This window comes from Poromitra crassiceps, assembly GCF_964638095.1.
Source record: "Poromitra crassiceps genome assembly, chromosome: 4".
Taxonomy (NCBI): Eukaryota; Metazoa; Chordata; class Actinopteri; order Beryciformes; family Melamphaidae; genus Poromitra; species Poromitra crassiceps.
In genome coordinates this window covers 817,841-837,840 of record NC_139626.1, presented here as the reverse complement: position 1 = coordinate 837,840, position 20,000 = coordinate 817,841, and the positions used below count along the sequence as shown (strand labels likewise).

The window sequence follows — 20,000 nt, the reverse complement described above, 5'->3', positions numbered from 1 at the left end:
GCTCCCGCTAGCACAACTCAGTCTTTTCCTCCGCTTTCACAACAACAATGTCCCATACCGACGTCCAACACAAACCTGTCTCCTCTACTGAGCCGAGGACACCGACGTCCAACACAAACCTGTCTCCTCTACTGAGCCGAGGACACCGACGTCCAACACAAACCTGTCTCCTCTACTGAGCCGAGGACACCGACGTCCAACACAAACCTGTCTCCTCTACTGAGCCGAGGACACCGACGTCCAACACAAACCTGTCTCCTCTACTGAGCCGAGGACACCGACGTCCAACACAAACCTGTCTCCTCTACTGAGCCGAGGACACCGACGTCCAACACAAACCTGTCTCCTCTACTGAGTCGAGGACACCGACGTCCAACACAAACCTGTCTCCTCTACTGAGCCAAGGACACCGACGTCCAACACAAACCTGTCTCCTCTACTGAGTCGAGGACACCGACGTCCAACACAAACCTGTCTCCTCTACTGAGCCGAGGACACCGACGTCCAACACAAACCTGTCTCCTCTACTGAGCCAAGGACATGAAGGCCACATGCCACTGTTTTGCTTCTCTCCTCACTGCTCCCTCTCAGTTTCACCACAGAATTAGGCAAACAATTAATTGCGAGGTTATCCTCCGTGTCACGGGAACATATGCACACGTACGTACATATAGATGTATTCAAAAAAACTCAACTATTAGCAGGCCTCTTTTGGTGGCTAATTGCGGCTTGCTCCCCGTGGGAGGAGAGAGGGCTCCTCGCTCCATAATTAATCCTCGTTTGGGAAAGTAAATGACATTCATTAGCAGGGAACTGAGCCAAGTGGCGTTATTTACATGGCACTAATCTGGAGTGTGCTCGCCGTGGCACTCTTTTAATGTTACAGAAATAACTGTGGGGCGCGGGACGAGGACACTCGCTTTCTTCCCTTTTTTCCGTGTCTTCGCACCCAGGAACAATTAGGCCCACACGCACGCACGCACGCACGCACGCACACACACACACACACACACACACACACACACACACACACACACACACACACACACACACACACACACAGGAACAATTAGGCCCCGGCGAACAGATGGGGACGCCTCTGAGAGAGAACGCTCCTCTGAGCAACTCTTCATCTCTTTCTTATCTCTCTCCCTCACACACACACACACACACACGCACGCACGCACGCACACACACAAACAGATAACGAAAAATACACACTTCAGAAATATACATGCAAACACTTTACAGTCTATGGCACACACACACACACACACACACACACACACACACACGCGCGCGCAGAGGCACACACAGGAACACACAGAGAGCACAGCCTACTGAACAAACTTGTAACATTAACTGCCTAAAGACAAGCCTCTTTACAAGTAGCTAAACTTGAACTTTGAAAATGTGGACACCTTGAAAAGGCCAAACTGAGATGGTAAAAACACAAAAGCTGACCTTACTGCAAACACTGACGGAGGAGAGGACAATAGCTTTCAATATTGATGAAAAGCAAGGTGCCATGTTGTCTCTTTTCTGCCCAGATCTGTCTAGGCATTTTTCATGCAGCGTGTTTATTATTTATGACTGTGGTGTATGTGTTGTACTCATAATTGAGAAAGCTTCATGTTCTTTGGCTACTAGGTTGAGACAGTGCTTTGCTTTGTACACATTTACAGACCACAACACAGTAGATACTGGATGTGTTAACATTGCTGGATCTGGCGTAGTGATCAAAATGTTATATAATAGGCCGTTTGTTGCTCAACCCTGGGCTTTTTCACAATGGCGCTGGCCTCTGGAACATGTGCTGTTAGGGATGTACACAAAACTGGAAGCAATGAAGCCAAAGACAAAGCTGCCACATAGTCAACATTTATCACAATACTTTCAACAACTTGTACGCACCACTGTCCAGTCTTCAAAACGAACGGAAATGATAAGAGCGAGTGCAAAGAGGATTTTTATTTATTGATAAACTATTTTGTGTGCTATACAGGCAAATATAACGTAAAGGAAAGGTAAAGTATTGAGATGTCCATATGCCTGTCTGAAACGCTGGCCCAGCCCCTCACCCCATCTCTTCTGACCTGGATCCTGGAGGCTTTCTCACTTTGTCCGATATCAGGCAGCAGGTCACAGCCGTGAAAAGTGACACGCCTGCCATTGTCCTCCCCGTTACGCGTCTTTGTCCCACTAAGTACAATGATTAAGGTATCAATCCTTGGGGAAGCAGGTGACAAAAACAGGGGAGACAGAAGTGAGCAGAGACATCACACCTCCACGGCCTCAGCATGCCCTTAGCCTCCACGGATACAGGGGACAGTCCCCCCCCCCCCCCCCCGGTGACGCTGCTAGACAGGGAGAGTCCCGTCAGAGATTGGGTAACGGCGTCTTGGACTGGCTGACACCAACGAAGCTACGCTGAGCCCCGGAGGGCCTTCTCCTCCGTCATATTCTGTTTCGCCTCCCAAACAAACAATGGACCCTGACAAAAAGACACTAAACTCTAAATATCACTTCATCCCTCCGCCTCCTCACCGCTGAATCTCAATCCATCCCCACACACCCACCCACACACACACACACACACACACACACACACACACACACCCGAGATCCACGGACACAACTGAACCCGCTGAAGTCACAAGTTATATAAAAACACCTAAGTCAGGGCAGTGCGCTGGCTTGTTTTGGGGAACTTTTTTGCTCTTTCGGCGTTAAACTATTGAGCGAATGGATGCAGGAAGGTTGGTGTCTGTCTGTCCTGTCAAAGTTATGGTGGGTTTGTCTATTTGTGTCCAAACAAAGCTTACCTGTCCAAAAGAACAAAGTCCACTTGGCCTGCTCCCTCCCTCGACTGTGACCGGGTGCCAGGCTGCTATTTGGGCTGTAGGGGAGAACGGGGGCCTAGAATGACCTTTCCAGAGCAAAAGGGAAACTTCCCCGAGAAATCCGATAAAATCCAGGGAGCATTTGTTCGTCCGGCTCGCTGCACTTCCGCGACCTCTTTTCCTTCAGCCACCCCCCCCCCCCCCCCTCCCCCCGATCGATCTGCTTATCTCCCCAGATCAAAGCCTCACGCCGGCGTGGTACATTTAGCCTGGGCCGGGTCCTCCCACATCATGTCTAAATATTAATGATAATAAAGTCTCACACCATCCCTGTGTCAGCCAATTACAGCCCACATCGATCCCGGGCTTTCTGCTCCAATTAGAACTCAGCGCTCGTAATGCGTCCCGGCACATCAAAGGGAAAGAGCCATTGATCCACTCCTGGATCTTAACGTTTACCGTTAGGAGAGGGAAAGGGGGGGCGGGGGGTTGCGGGGGGGAGAAGCAATATTCTGACTAGAGAAAGAGGGAGGGAGAGAGAGGAGGGGAAAAATCATTTTATCCAGCTGGTCAGGTAGAGGAAGTGCTGAAACTCAAGGGGGGGGGGGGGGGGGGGGGGGTCAAAGGGGGCTCAATAGTAATGGATACTGTGACAGTTTAAAGCGCATCTGTCATCCGGAACCCTGGAAACACTCCTGGACGAGGAGACTATCAGCCAACACAGGAGTTACACTATAGAGATGGAACGATATGAACATTTCAGATCACGATTATAGTGACCAAAATTATCACGGTTATCAGTATTATCACGGTTTGTTAAAATGTGCTGAAAATGTTCAAAAAGTAGTAATACACTCACTGAAATCATTTCTCCAAGGCTGCGCGTTTGCATCTGGGAGACGGTTGCCAACTTTGGTTGATGATCGACAGTATTTAGTTTTTCAAAGCACTGTAATCATAGTAACACGGTTTTAATGATAATGAACATTTTAAACGGTACGATTATCGCAAGGAATTTTATCACGGTAATCATTAAAACTGGTTATATCATTACATCCCTAATACACTAAACACTGAAATCTGTTCTACTTCAAAACACTGGCCTGCAAATGGAAGGAAGGTATGTTATCAATTCAAATGATTGTAGAGCTTAGATGTTTGTGTGAGGCCATCATCGATGCAGAAGACAGAGAGATGGGCTCATGTAGGTCGAGCAGAGGGATGCGTCAACTGCTTCTCACTGCCTGCCTTCTCAGCGTTAGGCCTGGTCTTATCGTGGCTCAACTACAACCAAACTTGGTCAACGGCGAGGGCAGCAATTCAGATCATTTGTGACCACAGCTAATATGGTACAAGTCTGAGTGGGAGGCAAGAATAGGCCTCAATCAGGAGGAACATGAGCTTACATGTCACCTCCCACATCTACTGTGTCTCAGGGCCAACTATCATGTGGCTTTGAAGGCTGACCTTTCTGACAAGCTCGAGGATATGGAGATATTGTGCAACCACTTCCAGCGCACGCCACAATACATGACTCATTGAACGACAGAGACAAAAACAACAACGGCTAAAATCTCACTCGCCGAGTCAATAGTCAGCGACACGCCACCATTAACCAGGGGCATTCCTCGCACAAATGAAGCGAAACAATCGCCACCGCTGACACCATTATCTGACCGGGTGTGTTGTGGAGGTCCTGATAGCTCTGATAGTGCTAGCAGGGCACGACCTCACAGCCGCCTTTGTGACGGAGCTGGAGGACGGCTCGTCCACCGCTCTAAGGCTACAATGGGCACTCTTCATGGCGCCACGATACACTGAAACTCTGTGCAACTGGAATGCAACCCAATGGGTTTTTATTCCTACAATTAACTGACTGCCCATGGCTGGCATCAGGCTATTCAAGACATGGGGTAGCTGTGTATAGCTGCATCTTCTCCTTTCTTTAATGACATATACTGAACAATAAGGCAAGAAACAAAAGAAATGAAAGACAGGAGGCAAAATAATGGCACAAATTGAATTAGCGACAATGACGGTGCCGGGATACGGCTTGAATCCTGTGAGACTGCTCACTTCTAAAAGAGAAGTGAGCAGCAGTCTCTTCTTGACATGCTGAGGTTCATTTGAAGGTCATGGCAGAGACACTGGTAAAAACTACTTCCATGTTTATTATATCAATGTGTATGACTTTATGTGCAGTTATGTGCAGGCGGCTACTTTGAAAGTGATAACAAAACGCTCAGCATAATGTCCCGTCGCTATTTTTGCACAAACCAAATATTGTTTTAAAAGATTGAAAGATAACCTAGCCATGTGGCAGGCCAAAAACAATTTAAGAAATAAACATCGACATTTTCAAACGTCTGCAAACGCTCAACACCTTAAAAGTTTCCTTTCAATCCTTGTTTGTGTATGATATTTTTTCCTTCTCCTCTGCCCACTCTCCTCTGTTTGGCTGTGGTATCCCTCACTATTATATGCTTTGCTAACATGGTGCTTTGCTTCAGCTCTCTGCCTCAGTCTCCACCAAACGATGTAATTAAAGATTGGTGAAATGAAACCAGTGTTTAGAAATGCTTTATGCCAAGTCTGTCTTGAAATGCTTCACCACAGGGCAACTTTTAGATGCGATGGGTGTGCATCGACGTCTTGGCCTAAAGAGTCAGGAAAAATGTACAGGAGCGGACTGTGTCAGCAAGGTCAGAGGACTACGATTTGTACAATGGTAATACAACGTTAGGGTGTTTGTAGATTTGTACAATGGTAATATGACGTTAGGATGTTTGTTGTTGGCTGCGGTATCAGGCTCCTCACATGTGTGTGATACTCAGCGACGCATTCAGGTCAGTTGAGGAAATTGGAGGGATTGGCCAGCTCCACAAACAGGCTGAGAAAGTGACACCAGGATGCTAGGCCAAGGCACCAGTGTCCTCACAACTTCCCCTTAACATTGAGGCAATGTTAGCAATGGCGCCAGCAGAATATGGGGTCGCCGGGTTGGGGTTAAAGTTTGCACGACAGGATGCACCCCGTGACCCAGCAAACAAATAATTAAACAAAGTGCTTCTAAAGTTTGAGTGGCGACCGGCTTCAGCGCTTTTAGCGGTGATCCAAGGAGCATCCGATACTGTATTTGTGGGACAGTCTAAGGCCCCATTCACACAGTATGCCGAAGCAATGCTCAACCTACGCTGTACCTACGCTGTACCCCCAAGTTTCATTTAGGCGTCCTTGTTAACAGGCGAAGCCGTTCACACCACCCGCACGCGTGTCACGCTGACGGCGTGCTGAAGCCACGCTCACGCCACGCCGAAGCCATCACTCAGGATTGACGCCGAATTTCCAAGCTTGACACTGAAGCCATGAAGCCGTGAGGCATGAAGTCAATGGGAGTTGTGTTTTGATCATATCAGCTTCATGACCTATGTTGTATGTCATACTCTCTTTCGCTCTCTAACACACCCCATCTTTTTCATTCTCCGCAGCTCACGATCTACTTAAGAAGAAATGCCATCAAAATAATCCTAACAAAAGATATCCATGACTAGGGCTGGGTTAAAAAAATCGATATAGACGGTTTTCACCAGCTGCAACCCCACGGCATTTCCTTTTTCTCAGCTTCTTCTTCTGTGTTTTATGGCAGTTGGCATCCTTAAATGTTGCATTACCGCAACCTGAATTGTATGAGCTTCACAGTGCTTCACAGTGTCCACTTTCTCAGCTATTCAGGGGGAAACACTGACATAGCCTACTTCTATTTCTATTTTTTTGTATGTAAAGATATGCCTATGCGTGCAATAACGTACTGATAGTCAGCTTACTCTGTAACATGTAGCTTTTATCAGGCTAGCTCCGGACCAGACAACAACGCTTCCTACTACCCAGCGTGTGCACGTCTTTCCGACAGCGGTGGTTGTTATGGCAACTATCATCAACAACAACAACAACTACTAACTACTACAATACATAAAGACCAAAATAGGCTACGTTGTTAATGTGTCTGTCGGAGACACGGCCTAACGTTAACATTTAATATGAGCCAAATATCAGCCTGTGCTCAGCTATGTATACAGGAAGTAAACCGGATATTCAGGTGGGTTGTGATGGTTGTTATTGTTGTCAAGTTAAAACCGTCTATATCGATATTGAATCAATATTGATGTGAAGGAACAAGTATTGATACATAAATCCCAGTATCGATCTTTTAAAATGCATTTTACATGTTTTTTTAATAAACATAGGCTATAATATAGGCTGTGTGTGGTAGTTAAAACATAGTTTCAAGTTGACGTTTATTTATGTTTGTAGTTTAAACAAAAACATAAATACTGTAGGCTACATGTACATTGTGCATGCACCATGAGCCAGATGTACAGACCTCAAATCTGTTTGCACTATAATGTTTGTGAACTGGAAATGTTCATGAGCTGTATTTAATTTAATTTAATTTGATTTACAAAGCATTTATACTTTATGAAACACTGTTTACAACATGCTGCTGTTCAATGATTCTGTTGTATAGTGGAAATCTAAATTTGTTTGGCTTCTCACAGAAGACTGTAAAGAAAGAGACAGAAGACTGTAAAGAAAGATAAGATGTTGAATGACTATGTTGGTCATGTTTAAATAAAAAAGAATTACATGATGTAACTGCTTCTTTTCATATCTTCAAGACTTCATTGTTTGTTTTTCTTAAATCGAGTTGTTCTTGTTTTTGATTGTCTGTTATTCTATGTCTAGTATATGTCTATATAATATAGTCTATACTTAACTATGTGGGAAAGCCTCGTTTGTATTGATGTCTGTATAGATTAATTGATGCTTGGGATGGTGGGAGAGCATTTATGTGTGTATTTGTTAATTGTTTCGTTGAATGTTACCTTTGTTTTGTATTCCTGAAATGTTTCATGTATTGTGTTGGAGGACCCCCTCGTAAACGAGATGCTGCATCTCAAGGGGCTTATCCTCAGACAAAATAAACATTTATAACTGCTTGCTTTATGGTCAATTCTTAATGTAAATATTAATATTTTTTAATAATGCACCATGTTAGAGGGTTCCTTGTACAATTTACAGCATTAGTTCTTTGAGAATCTCTTCCATTATCAAAGCAAAACTGGTATTGTAACTAAAATATCGATATCGAATCGTATCGTATCGGAAATCGTATCGACTTGGGACCTTGTGTATCGGAATCGTATCGGGAAGTCAGTGGCGATACCCAGCCCTATCCATGACTATGACCACAGAAAGTGTCTTTCTCTCTCCCCCCCACACACAAGCAGACAAACCTTGACAAGAACATCGATATCAAGTAGAACCTAATCCTTTCGGTTGAGAAGAAAGGCCTAGTGTAACTTGTATTGTGTGTCCAAGGCCACAGGTCCAATGCAGTTGCCTCTAGCTAAACAGGTGCACAAAGGTCAGAGGTCAGAGTTCACAGCCCCTTGTTGACCCCAGGCTATCCTATAGTCTCCAGAAGTGCTTCGAGAAAGTAATGATCACAAAGCCTTTTCCTCACTGTCTGGTAATGATATTGCTAGTTCAATCATTATCACTATAAAAAAGATAGATGACGAGTTGAATCCATGTAATTCATTCAGATTATGTATATTTTGTCATAAATGTGCAAAGAGGAAATCATAGTGAGGAGAGAGGGGAACAACTTAACAGGTCAGCGTTTTTCCTTCTCACATCTTTGCAACAAGCAGATGTAATGTGAATTATACTAGAGAGGTAAATACAAAAAAACACATCAATTGTTAACTGTCAAATAGGCGCAGGCAAACAATCTGATATACTGTAGCTGTAAAACAGCCAAAAAGAGAATCTGAAATGGCTGCCTTCAATCTAGACTTTGTGTGGAGCCAACAAGAAGAGGTGTTGCTAACTGCCAACAGAAAAAGGAAGAATGAAAACTAGGGGGAAAGGGTTGTGTAGTTTTCAGCCAGGACAGTGCTGTTCTGTGAGCAGGGTGGTCCGGGCTAAGACAGTGCTGTTCTGTGAGCAGGGTGGTCCGGGCTAAGACAGTGCTGTTCTGTGAGCAGGGTCGTCCGGGCTAAGACAGTGCTGTTCTGTGAGCAGGGTGGTCCGGGCTAAGACAGTGCTGTTCTGTGAGCAGGGTCGTCCGGGCTAAGACAGTGCTGTTCTGTGAGCAGGGTCGTCCGGGCTAAGACAGTGCTGTTCTGTGAGCAGGGTGGTCCGGGCTAAGACAGTGCTGTTCTGTGAGCAGGGTGGTCCGGGCTAAGACAGTGCTGTTCTGTGAGCAGGGTGGTCCGGGCTAAGACAGTGCTGTTCTGTGAGCAGGGTGGTCCGGGCTAAGACAGTGCTGTTCTGTGAGCAGGGTCGTCCGGGCTAAGACAGTGCTGTTCTGTGAGCAGGGTCGTCCGGGCTAAGACAGTGCTGTTCTGTGAGCAGGGTGGTCCGGGCTAAGACAGTGCTGTTCTGTGAGCAGGGTGGTCCGGGCTAAGACAGTGCTGTTCTGTGAGCAGGGTCGTCCGGGCTAAGACAGGTCGCGATGGGATGATGTTGACCCCTTGAGGTGCCAACTGAGCTACTTGTCGCCACGGAGACGTGAAGGTCGGGGGTTGAGCGGGGAGCGTTTGTCTCCAGCTGGCAGTAGGCCTGGCCTAGCACCAGGGTGCTCAGCCAACAGCTCCCCTCCTCTGTCACCCCCCCTCCTTCCTCCTCCATGCCAGTCTGCCTGGCTGCCGTGGGCCAAACAAGCCCCAGCCGGCGGGCCAAGGGGGCACCGAGGCTGCTGCCAGCTGGGCCAGCACTTCACGGCCGAGCACCACTCTCCAAACAAACAGCGCAGTGGGCCACAGGCCACGGGCAACATGGAACCTGTCATTACCGGGCCTTTGCACGGCTGGTTCACTCCCCAAAAGCCTGGACAGGCCCAGTGTGTGGACTGCACTTGACACTAGCAAATGTCTCAGCCAGGGTATGCCATAGGAGACTCCTGTTCTGAAGAATGCCAGACCATCAACATATCAAGGCATACGTGTCTGTTGACCTAATACAAGAAATCACTTCTCAAAGCACGATAAGTTTAAGACTATTGTCTATGACTGAAAAGCTTGGAGTAGACAGACAGTTTGCCTGCCAAAGCGTCTTTTAGGATGATGATTGCATACCATCTAATTATATAACATCTAGTCAACTTCCTATGATCCCCATACAGGCTAAAAGTGGACTCTATGGGCCTTGGCCCTCACTGGCCTTTTCTCCATTGATCAAGGTTATGTAGGCTTTCGCGGCACAACTCTGCTTTGTCTTTACGCTTGGCTACAACGGATGATGGTTTGAGGCATCCCTCATGAAAAAGGAGTCCTCAACATCACTAAATACTCATCAGTCAGAGAGAGGGCAGCCATTGCTTTCACTGGAATGCAGAAGAAGTGACTCAGAGTAACAAACAACATCTCAACATCTCAGTGGTCATGCCCCAGTCATTTAGAGAGCCGCCTGCTAATGCCAATGACTATGGATCGGTGTCTGCCTGTTTCGTTCATGCGTCACACGCAATATCTCAGACACCACGGTTGAATTTTGACAAAACTTGCATTTGTATTTTCCAGATCCCACTAATTTGCCTAATGAGAGGGTGCTACATCGCTCGTTCATTTGTTTGTTTGTCCATGTGTCACATGCAATGTCTCAGACATGACTGATCCCATTTTACAACAGAATTGCGGGAATGATGCATGTCACTGCGATGCGCCGCCATTTTTGAAATTGCACTGTTTGGCACAACAGGTCAATTAGAGGCCAAAACAAGGTGATACATTTGTTACCGATTGGCCCAGAGGGTCATTGGTGGGGGACATGTTTGTTGTTGCCTCGAAAATATAATAATGAATAATAATAAAAGATTATTATTACTATTATTATGGTTTGTTTTTTATCATCATCATCATCATCGGGATAAAAATCCCCAAAGGGAACAATTACATTTGAGTAACAACAATAACGATAATAGATGAAATGTGGCCAATAATGATGAAAATTAATAATGCAAATGCAATTGATTTTGAGTTTGAATTTTGAATTTCATCACAGACACACCACGCATACACACACGTCGATGGCAGCCAGTACACACAAACATGCAATTGGAGGCACCGTGAAATTTGTCCTACAAGCTTGACCCATCCTGTCTCGTCCTCCTCCATGGTCAGACCAGGAGCGGTGGACAGCTGCAGTGAAGCGCCCAGGGACCAACTTCTGCCAACTGTCGCTGATCAGACGACGATCTTCTCCATGTTTTTAGTGGGGCTCCATATTGATGTTATATGGAGGAAACCCCAGGGGAGCACAGGGAGAACATGCAAACTCCACAAAGAAAGGCCCTTTTGACGAGATAGCCCACCTGGGCACCAGGCAGCGAAGGCATGGGGAGACACACCCTCAGTGGCAACAGCGTCCCAGGTGGGAATCAAACCCAGTACAGGGCCTACTTTCGGTGAGGCGAGAGTGTGAGGCAAGAACTCTACCACTGCACCACCGTGCCGTCTCAAACGTTGTTATTCAGCCCCTGCTCAGTCTAGTCAGAGTGCATGCTGAAGTGCAGCAGCGCATCTCTTTCAGCATGACCTGAACTCATTCTCTTTCACTAATACTTCAAACTAAAGCCGTGGTCCTCTTTCAACAGCCCCGAAGAAAGACAACAAAACAGACATTACTACCAAGTGACAAAGAACATTTTAAAATGCATTTTATTTCATCAGACTTTTGACAATGGACTTTCATAAAAGATTACTCCAAGAAAAGGTACAGGCTTTAGGTTTATATCGTAACAAAGAGAACATTGGGCTCCTCCATCTCTCAGATAGTGGATCTCAAAGCTGCATAAAAGAGACTCTTTCACCGTACTGTGTGCCACATGAATTCACCATCAAGTAAGTCACACTGAATGCTCTTCCGATTTGGCAACTCAATTAAAATACAACAATTAATGGGGGCAATAAGATATGGGGAGAGGATGAAGAGAAAACATTAAGTTAAAGACAAAGACTCAACATGAAAGTCACTGCCTTGACTAAGATGGCCACTGGGAGGGAGAGAGAGAGGAGTGTTTAAGAGATGTGCTTAAATAAAACTGAAAAATGGAGCCACCAACTCAACACATTCTCTCTCCCTCACACACACCGCCCGCCCGTCCATCCCCTTGTATTTTCCTAGGGTTTGCAGTGGAGAGTCTGGTATTTTCTAATGGCTTGCAGTGGAGAGTCTGGTATTTTCTAATGGCTTGCAGTGGAGAGTCTGGTATTTTCTAATGGCTTGCAGTGGAGAGTCTGGTATTTTCTAATGGCTTGCAGTGGAGAGTCTGGTATTTTCTAATGGCTTGCAGTGGAGAGTCTGGTATTTTCTAATGGCTTGCAGTGGAGAGTCTGGTATTTTCTAATGGCTTGCAGTGGAGAGTCTGGTATTTTCTAATGGCTTGCAGTGGAGAGTCTGGTATTTTCTAATGGCTTGCAGTGGAGAGTCTGGTATTTTCTAATGGCTTGCAGTGGAGAGTCTGGTATTTTCTAATGGCTTGCAGTGGAGAGTCTGGTATTTTCTAATGGCTTGCAGTGGAGAGTCTGGCATTTTCTATTGGCTTGCAGTGGAGAGTCTGGCATTTTCTAATGGCTTGCAGTGGAGAGTCTGGCATTTTCTAAGAGCTTGCAGTGGAGAGTCTGGAGTGGAGTTCACAAACACACAGGCTAGGCAAGGCTGACATTAGATCCATAGGCTGCTGGGTGGCAGTTTAAAATGATAGCCATTTCGTTTTGGACATCAGTCATTTTCTAAAGGGTCAATGACCAAGCTGAATTGGGTCAACGACCCCCCACAACAGTTCGGAGTGATTTACTTCTGCTGTACAGCCATGACAAATCTGCTATGGTATTGGGCCACTTAATGATCTCTACAGATGCAGAGTTCAACTCTTTTATTGTAGTACTGTACATTATTAATTGCAGAAACATTGTGGGGACTGTGGGGATTGTATGTGTTACTTTCTGGGGAATAAATCTGATATACAATGAAGATCAAATATCCTTCAAGTATACAACTATGAGGAGGAATTTCAGTGGTGACACTTTTGACCTGAAATTTAATGGTTAAATGACCCCAGACCAAAAAGCGACACTTTTCCTTCGCCTTTTGTCATCTCTTCCTTTGTCAAATTCATTGTATCTGGCACACTGATATTCTGTCAGCAGAGAATCACACCAAGGATTTTTATAGGACAAAAGAGGGAATTCAACAAAGACGGAATCATATTGGATTTTCGGGTAATAGTAGACGGCACGGTGAGATTGGATTTGGCAAATAAGATCTTTTCAAAGCATTCTTCAGTACTTGTCAAAACTGTTGTGTTTTGCAAATCTTGGAATGCCCTTCAAAGCAAGCATCACTAAACCAAACTAAGGGGTGGGTGGGGTGATGGGGGGGTCTGTCCATTCGCCTTCCAATCTGTGGAATGTAAAAATATGATTTCTGTGTTGTATAAAAGCACTCAAGGTTAGAAGCTTTTCACTGAGAAAAGGGAGCAAACCCTAGAAGTAGTTTGACAGGAGCCCCTCTTGAATCCTGCTGCCTACAAATGCCTTGGCTTAAAACCACTTCCTTGGGGGGGAGAGGAAAAAGAAAGTGGCCCTGCTTGTATTGTTGTGCCCACTGTGATAAGGGAGATCTTTTATGCCATCAACAACATGGTGACACTATGCTGCCTTTGTCTCACTGCACCATCCTGGGGGGGTTTGTTAGCATCTTATGAGATACACACATAGAGAGGCGCAGTACATGATTGATGGGTTGGAAAAGAATACTATAAAGGAGAAAAGCAAAGAAGAAAAAAAAGTCAAATTTTAGCATTTGTTAATATTTGAAACTCCTGCACCCTGCCAAAGAGAGATCTGAGAGGCAACAACAATAACTGCAAAGACTGTACTTAACCATCTACCCAGATGCAAACAAAACCAAGCCAGATTATTTGTTTTCTTATTTTCTCTGCCACTGTTTGCAAAGATTACTTAAATATCTTTCCTAATGAGAATAAAACTATACACAGCAGCAATTAATTTTCAGACCATTTAGAAATATTTTCTCTTTGAGCAGCAGGCTGTGAGCTTAAAACAACGTGGAATACTGTCGTTCAAGTGCACATAGGGCTGGGGCGCCCCAGTGGCTCACCTGGTAGAGCACGTACTGTACCACAAAGGCTTATGCCGCATTCATGTGCTCCTCGGACATATGGGATTTACCAGGGGTGACGTGGTCATTACGACAGGAGGGGTGACGTGGTCATTATGACAGGAGGGGTGACGTGGACATTATGACAGGAGGGGTGACGTGGACATTATGACAGGAGGGGTGACGTGGTCATTATGACAGGAGGGGTGACGTGGTCATTATGACAGGAGGGGTGACGTGGACATTATGACAGGAGGGGTGACGTGGTCATTATGACAGGAGGGGTGACGTGGACATTATGACAGGAGGGGTGACGTGGACATTATGACAGGAGGGGTGACGTGGACATTATGACAGGAGGGGTGACGTGGTCATTATGACAGGAGGGGTGACGTGGACATTATGACAGGAGGGGTGACGTGGACATTATGACAGGAGGGGTGACGTGGTCATTATGACAGGAGGGGTGACGTGGACATTATGACAGGAGGGGTGACGTGGTCATTATGACAGGAGGGGTGACGTGGTCATTATGACAGGAGGGGTGACGTGGACATTATGACAGGAGGGGTGACGTGGACATTATGACAGGAGGGGTGACGTGGTCATTATGACAGGAGGGGTGACGTGGTCATTATGACAGGAGGGGTGACGTGGACATTATGACAGGAGGGGTGACGTGGTCATTATGACAGGAGGGGTGACGTGGTCATTATGACAGGAGGGGTGACGTGGTCATTATGACAGGAGGGGTGACGTGGTCATTATGACAGGAGGGGTGACGTGGACATTATGACAGGAGGGGTGACGTGGACATTATGACAGGAGGGGTGATGTGGACATTATGACAGGAGGGGTGACGTGGTCATTATGACAGGAGGGGTGACGTGGTCATTACGACAGGAGGGGTGACGTGGTCATTATGACAGGAGGGGTGACGTGGACATTATGACAGGAGGGGTGACGTGGTCATTACGACAGGAGGGGTGACGTGGTCATTATGACAGGAGGGGTGACGTGGACATTATGACAGGAGGGGTGACGTGGTCATTACGACAGGAGGGGTGACGTGGACATTATGACAGGAGGGGTGACGTGGACATTATGACAGGAGGGGTGACGTGGACATTATGACAGGAGGGGTGACGTGGTCATTACGACAGGAGGGGTGACGTGGTCATTATGACAGGAGGGGTGACGTGGACATTACGACAGGAGGGGTGACGTGGTCATTATGACAGGAGGGGTGACGTGGACATTATGACAGGAGGGGTGACGTGGTCATTATGACAGGAGGGGTGACGTGGACATTATGACAGGAGGGGTGACGTGGTCATTATGACAGGAGGGGTGACGTGGTCATTATGACAGGAGGGGTGACGTGGTCATTATGACAGGAGGGGTGACGTGGTCATTATGACAGGAGGGGTGACGTGGTCATTATGACAGGAGGGGTGACGTGGACATTACGACAGGAGGGGTGACGTGGTCATTATGACAGGAGGGGTGACGTGGACATTATGACAGGAGGGGTGACGTGGTCATTATGACAGGAGGGGTGACGTGGTCATTACGACAGGACATATGGGATTTACCAGGTGTGACGTGGTCGTTACGACAGGACCGCGTTCAAGAGCTCTTGGTCTTAAAGAGCAACAAACATGGACGCTTGTTTTCTCGTGGCTGGTGTTTTATTACTAAAAGCAAGTAGTGGCTCATTATGGTACAGTAGCTACATGCCATGATGTGCAACTACTAAAAATAAATGATAGCAACTATGAGCAGAATAACAAAATATATAACTTTTTACAGCCAATTTGTGCCACGGACTCCATACTTCCTGCCATTGTTTTAGCCCCATATCCTCATGCAACGTCACAACGTCGGAAACTCGTGTAGCATCGAAATCTCAGAGATTCCCACTGGTAAGTACGACATTGAAGGGCCGTTCATGTGCTCACAACTCATAAATACGGTAAATCTGATATATCTGAGGAGCACATGAATGCGGCATATGTCCTTCCTGTGGCAGGCCTGGGTTTGAGTCTGCCCTGTGGCCCTTTGCCGGATATCATCCCCCCTCTCTCTCGCTCCCTACCTTTCCTGTCTATCTACTGTCCTATGTAATAATGAAAATGTGGAAAATGAACAAAAAAAAAAGAGTGCACATAGGGCAATCATGTTTTCCTTTGCCATTGTTATTGTCATTTTTAGTCACCAAAGTAGACTGTGCGGAGATGGTGAGAGGGACGGTTGCATCATGGCAGCTGAGTGAAAGTGCAGGGAAGGTAGTTAGGTGTTTGGGCAGTGGCCACTCCACCCTGGTATCGAATGCAGCCCAACAACAACTTTTCATGGCACCAGGAGGATCCCATGTCCTGGCAGGGCTCAGACTGGCACACTGCCCGACGTGCGCAAGTGGGCACAGCGTCTGTATTGCAAAGATACAGGGAACAAATTAGGCCTGTTTTCTCCTCCACACAAATACTGGCATCGAGCAATTCCACATTCTTCCAGGCAGCTGTTGCATAGTACGCCCAGAAGGAGGCACAATGGCATGCTGGGAGGGAGCGACAGTCAGGGGAGACACAATGTGATAGGTTCTAATTGCTTCAAAATGTCCTGAAGAAGGCCCCCTATTATCTATTTAAATCGGCTGATAATGGGAGGCTAGGAGGAGGAGGAGGAGGAGGAGGGGGGCGGCGACCTAGGCAGAGGGAGGAAGCTATCCTCTGCGCCGCTGTCGCCTCATTATTTCCCGTCTTGACGGACGCCCGCGCTCAACCCCTGGATGAATGGCCCTGTGCTGAATAAGTTATCGCCAGACACACAAAGGGAAGAGTGGGCTCCGCAAACAACACGACAAAGCAGGAATCTCTTCTTCCTCTCTCTCTCAGCCTCTCCACCCCCCCACCACACCCTCCCCTCCCTCTCCCCCCTCCCTCTCAGCCTCTCCCCCCCACCACCCCACCCTCCCCTCCCTCTCAGCCTCTCCTCTCCCTCTCAGCCTCTCCCCCCCACCACCCCACCCTCCCCTCCCTCTCCCCCCTCCCTCTCAGCCTCTATCCCCCACCACCCCACCCTCCCCTCCCTCTCAGCCTATCCCCCCCACCACCCCACCCTCCCCTCCCTCTCAGCCTCTCCCCCCCCACCCCCCCCTGCTCCCCCCAGACTAAGGCGGGCCCCGCCAGACTGAGATCTCACCTGTAATTTCAGCAGAAGCACCACAGTAGGTGGGGGGGGGGGGGGGGGGAGAAACAGATACAACAAAATGAAAGGAAGGAAGAATACAGGCGTCTGTTTGCGATATCTACAGAAATGTCCCTCCATTTTGTTTTATCTATCCTTTTTGTTTGTGCAGCTCCTCTGTCATTTCTCAGCGAAGGCAGGGACCTCCTTTGGACAGCATCTGAAGACGTTTGAGCGGGTCTGTTGTTTTGTTGTTGCTGCTCTTAAGTCAAGGCCGACAATACGATCAGTGAGAGGGTTTGGTTTCATCTGATGTTTATTTTGTTTCCTTTTTCTGTTGTTCAGGCTGTTGGTGCTTGCCTGGCATATCCAATGAAGATCACCTCCGCTCAATGTTCTACTGCGAGGGGTAAGGGTTTTCTCTCCCTATGGCTGCGAAACAGAAGCCAAGGAATAGTGGTGGATGATGAGACATCGAAACGGTCCGCTCCAAAACTCCCGTGGCCGCTGTCAATTCTGCCGCCGCCGAGCCCTCTCCCTCGCCGTCACTCAAAAGTAGCAGTGGAACTTTTGGACAGCGGCGCCTCTTTCCCCTCTGATTTGTGCCGTGGCCCGACAGGCGCTCGACGGTAGATCAAACGGGGCGGGTACCCTTGGAGTGACACCTGGAGCCACTTCAAGGGAGGAGAGCAGCACAGATCTCCAGTCAGCTCGTCAGAACGACAGTCTGTCAGGGTTAACGTGCGCGCGGGGGGGGGGGGGGGGGGGGGGTGTGGCGGAGGTAGCGGTCTCAACCAGGTTGGAATGAGAGAGATCGAACGAGGCATCACCTCAATGTCACGGCTGGCTGACCCTACAAGTGATGATGCAGAGAGCGGTCCACGTGGTCCAGAGAGCGGTCCGTGTGGTCCAGAGAGCGGTCCACGTGGTCCAGAGAGTGGCCCATGTGGTCCAGAGAGCGGTCCGTGTGGTCCAGAGAGCGGTCCATGATGGTCCAGAGAGCGGTCCGTGATGGTCCAGAGAGCGGTCCATGATGGTCCAGAGAGCGGTCCATGATGGTCCAGAGAGCGATCCGTGTGGTCCAGAGAGCGGTCCATGATGGTCCAGAGAGCGGTCCATGATGGTCCAGAGAGCGGCCTATGTGGTCCAGAGAGTGGTCCGTGTGGTCCAGAGAGCGGTCCATGATGGTCCAGAGAGCGATCCGTGTGGTCCAGAGAGTGGTCCGCCTGGTCCAGAGAGCAGTCTGTGTGGTCCAGAGAGCGGTCCATGTGGTCCAGAGAGCGGTCCGCCTGGTCCAGAGAGCGGTCCATGTGGTCCAGAGAGCGGTCCATGTGGTCCAGAGAGTGTTCCACGTGGTCCAGAGAGCGGTCCATGTAATCTAGAGAGCGGTCCACGTGGTCCACAGAGCGGTCCATGTGGTCCAGAGAGCGGTCCATGTGGTCCACAGAGCGGTCCATGTGGTCCAGAGAGCGGTCCATGTGGTCCAGAGAGCGGTCCATGTGGTCCAGAGAGCATTCCACGTGGTCCAGAGAGCGGTCCATGTGATCTAGAGAGCGGTCCACGTGGTCCACAGAGCGGTCCATGCGGTCCAGAGAGCGTTCCACGTGGTCCAGAGAGCGGTCCATGTGATCTAGAGAGCGGTCCATGTGATCTAGAGAGTGGTCGATGTGGTCCAGAGAGCGGTCCGTGTGGTCCACTACTTCAGCGATGAGCAGCGATCGCGTGCCACCATGGACTGTATATAATATCTGGACTACCTGAGCTATATGTTTTTGACACAGCAAAATGAAGCTCACTTCCCGATATTGTTTGATTTTGTTTGATTGGATGAATGGATTTTCCTGGTGCATTGTGGGAATTCTGTTCAAACCTGGAGCCAGGAAAACAGGAAGGGGAGTAAGCGTGGACGGGACTCGGGGGAGGGTCCGAATTGCTCTCTGAAAAATGTCCTAGCCACGACATCCATCTTGTTCAAGTTGTTTTCCCCGCTAGCCGTTAGCTTCGCTAACAAATGTTGCTAACGTTAGTTGCTATTATTAGCCTTGCTCCATTGCTCTCACAATGAATACAGTAGCCCGAAGAAAAACCAGAGTATTATTTCCTCCAGACCTCGCATCACCAGCTTGCCGCTTGCATCTTCCTATCTTCCACAAAATCGAGGTAATCTTATTTTCTAACATAACGCTAATTGCATAGCAATGACATTAACGCTAGCTACATGTCCATTTGTCATTACAGGAGGACTAAGGTTAGACTAGAGTAGCAGAAGCTAACGTTATACAACGTTAAACAGTATTGCATGCTGCACAGATTCGGACGTAGACAGAAAACAAACGCAGTTCTGTTTACCTAGGTTACCTCTTTGAGATGAGGCAGACTCAGAGCATACTCATCTACCAGCTATAGCGTTATATATCTAGCTAACGTTAGATCAACTATCAACCAATGAGGGGGAACAAGGGCGTTAAACTCCTCTGGATAGTTTATGCACCTCTGCATTTACAGTATTTACCAATCGCACGTAGTGTTGGGTAAGCAAACGTTAACGTTATACAGTGATTAACAGTGTCATTCGTTTCTTCCAGGGGTAGCCGCCGTCCAGTACCAGTGATGGGACACACAACAGAGGATCATGATTTGTGAAGATCAAAGCTATAATATTCTGTTCTCCTGAGATTAACGCTAAACTACATGTTACTGCTGATCAGTTGTTTCAACATAGGAAATTGCAATAACACACAAGCCAAATGCTGACATGAGAGATTTGCTTTGAACAAGTTG

At 47.6% G+C, this 20,000-nt stretch overlaps 1 protein-coding gene across 2 annotated transcripts in view; it reads right to left on the bottom strand.

The window, feature by feature from the left end:
* vti1a (vesicle transport through interaction with t-SNAREs 1A) overlaps positions 1–20,000 on the bottom strand; it is a 191,898-nt gene that overhangs the window by 29,658 nt on the left and 142,240 nt on the right. The window lies entirely within an intron of this gene.